This window comes from Perissodus microlepis, chromosome 15 (assembly GCF_051167445.1).
Source record: "Perissodus microlepis isolate ML-2025 ecotype Zambia chromosome 15, ASM5116744v1, whole genome shotgun sequence".
Classification (NCBI taxonomy): Eukaryota; Metazoa; Chordata; class Actinopteri; order Cichliformes; family Cichlidae; genus Perissodus; species Perissodus microlepis.
The window spans coordinates 892,771-896,251 of NC_140475.1; positions in this window are offsets into that span (position 1 = coordinate 892,771).

A 3,481-nucleotide genomic window follows, 5' to 3' on the forward strand; every position below is an offset into this window, starting at 1 on the left:
CAAATAACTGAAATCCATGTCTCAGAAATGTATTTATTAATTTATTAATACATGATAAGTTAGTGTTTACTTAATACCTATTTTACTGTAAGTGCTTTAAGCAAAGAAAAGTCATGTATGTGTAACAAGTCCAGCTAACAGAAACGTTATTTTCCTTTTAATTTTATTCTTTCAATGGAAAAATAGCTTTTGGAATACTGGGACAAAGTTCATTAGTCAAAGTTTTGTGTGATTTATTATTTATTTATTTATTATTATTAGTGAACTTTAAAATGTGTGTTTGTTCTCTTCTTCTGTCTGCTTGCTGTAGGGGTCACCATAGCAGATCATCTGCCTAAACTAGACCCATCAGTGTTGTTACAGGTTAATCCAATTTTTTAATAAATTGAACAATATTAAGCAATAAATTGCAAAAAATAAATAAATACATTTTTAAAAAAATAAAACGTGTGCATTGAAATCTTTTTTCTAATCTTTAAGACCTCGTAGTACCCTGTCAACCCAAGAACAGTTTGCTCTCACACTTATTTGTGGTTCCTAGAGTATTTATAGCGCCCCTCCCTGAGCCAGGTTGTGCCGGAGGTTTCTTCCTGTTAAAAGAGGATTTTTCCTTCCCACTGTCACCAAATACTTGCTCATAGGGGATTGTTGGGGTTTTCTCTCAGTTATTCTCAGTCTTTACCTTACAATATAAAGTATCTGTTGTTGCGATTTGGCGCTATATAAATAAAATTGTTTTTTTTTTTATTTGACAGCAGATTCAATAAACAATTTAGTTTTAAAAAATAATTTTCTGGCAATTGTTTCATAGTTTACATAGCTTACTTAGGCTTTACAGGATTAAGTAGTGGTACAGGGTGGGCCATTTATGATACACCGTAATAACATGGGAATGGTTGGTGATACTAAAGTCCTGTTTGTGGCACATTAGTATATGTGAGGGGCAAACTCCTCAAGATGGGCGGTGACCATGGTGGCCATTTAGAAGTCGGCCATCTTGGATACAACTTTTGTTTTTTCAATAGGAAGAGGGCCATGTGACACATCAAACTTATTGGTAATGTCACAAGAACAACAATGGTGTGCTTGGTTTCAACGTAACTTTATTCTGTCATGAGTTATTTACAAGTTTCTTTTTGTTCACAGCCATTGACATGTCGAAGAGGTTAACACGTGAGGAGCGAAATTGTGTTGATATCTGGTGAACGCAGTAACCGGGTCATTGCAGCAGATTTCAATGCAAGACCCCCTACGAGACCACCCATCTCCCATGCTACAGTCAGCAAACTGCTTGCTAAGTTTCGTGAAACTGGTTCTGTGTTGGATTTGACAAAATGTGGACGCAAGAAAACTGTCACTAATGAAGAAACATCAGTGGCTGTCCTAGCTTCATTCAGCAAGAGCCCACAGCGTAGCACGCGCTGCATGTCACTGGAGAGTGGCATTAGTCGAACATCCCTTCGGCGGATATTAGCTACTCACAAATGGCACCCTTACAAACTCCAGCTACTGCAGCATCTCAGCGAGGATGACCCAGATCAGCACAGAATTTGCAGAATGGGCAAAACAAAAATTGGAACAGGACCCTTAGTTCACGCAGAAGAGTTTGTTCAGTGCTGAGGCAAACTTTTATGTGAATGATGAAGTTAACAAACAAAACCACCGCTATTGGTCTGACACTAACCCACATTGGATGGATCCCTCCAAGACTGTTGGACCAACAAAAGTGATGGTTTGGTGTGGTATATGGGGAACAACGATAGTGGGTCCATTCTTCATCAATGGAAACCTCAAGGCCACTGGATATTTGAAATTGCTACATGATGATGTGTTTCCCTCTTTATGCACTGAAGCTGGCACGTTCCCTGAGTTTTTCCAGCAAGATGGTGCACCACCACATTATGGGTGCCAGGTCCGAGCATTCCTAGATGAACAGTTTCCTGGGAAGTGGATTGGAAACTGAAGGCAATTGTCTATGGTGTGAAGATACGAGATGTGCAGCACCTGAAACTACGGATACTGGATGCCTGTGCTGGCATTTCTCCTGCGGTGTTGCTATCAGTGTGTGAAGAGTGGGAGAAGAGGGTTGCAATGACAATCCAACACAATGGGCAGCACATTGAACACATTTTATAGGTGGTCAGAAACTTGTAAATAACTCATGAAAGAATAAAGTTACGTTGAAACCAAGCACACCATTGTTTTTCTTGTGACATTACCAATAAGTTTGATGTGTCACATGGCCCTCTTCCTATTGAAAAAACAAAAGTTGTATCCAGGATGGCCGACTTCTAAATGGCCACCATGGTCACCACCCATCTTGAGGAGTTTGCCCCTCACATATACTAATGTGCCACAAACAGGACTTTAATATCACCAACCATTCCCATTTCATTACGGTGTAGCCATACAAACGGCCCACCCTGTATTAATAATGAGCGTCTCCATCTCAACTGCTCAAATGTCAACACAAACTACCTTTTTAAATGTAACCAATCGGGTTAGAAACCCAAGGACTTGAAAAGCTAATTCCCTCTGGAAGATCCAGAAGGACAATTGTTTTGAAGTGTTATTTGCATGAACTTTAATTTCAGTGATCACCAGGATCTAAAAAGCTGTATGTGCAAAAACTAAAGTTTTTCAGTCGTACAGTCATGACTTTTCCAGATGAACTATGTGCACAATTCTGAAAACTACAAAATACAGTTACAGTAATTTTGTTATTTTTCATTAATTTTACATATAAATGTGTGTTGTGATAGATATGGCATTGTGTGGGACGTATTGTAAGCATTCAGCATTTGGGTATTTGGAGCTCTTAGTTCTGGTATTGAAGGCGTGTTTAGTCTTGTTACGTTTTGTTATCTGGTCTCTGTTGGTGTTCAGTAGTGTTTAGATTCAAATCGCTAAGTTAATCGAGCCTTCCCTGTATCCTGCTGTGTATTGTTCAGTCGTCTTATCTGATTGTGATTCCTTGCTTAGTTGTTTCCTGTTTTATTTTGACAGCGGTTACTCTCCGTGTCTTATTTTAACTTGCCCCTCTGACTCATTAGGTTAATCCAGATACAATCTTCTAAACTAATTATTATTTGACTCGTAGGCACGATTTAGTTTTCTTTCATTTTGAAAAATATCAGTTTACCATTTATTAGTGATATTAACTGCAATGCCCTTCACAGTTTGACAATGCCAGGTATCAAAACAAAGAGGTACGTCATCTTACGTCTTTAGACTGAAAACAAAGAGATTTTAAAAGTTTGGATGTGACTTTCTATCGCAAAAACATCTCAAACCTAAGGTAACTCCGATGACGTAACCAAGGCTGAGCTTTGCGGCCACTGAAGCTCTTTATGTGAAATCGGTGTGCGCTGCTTGAAATGAGTATAACAAAGAGTTGGCAAATCACCAAAGTGCTTTCCAGAAGAGTCCACGGAGTTATGTGTTGTTTAGAAGTGCATGGACATTTTCAACATCAACTCTG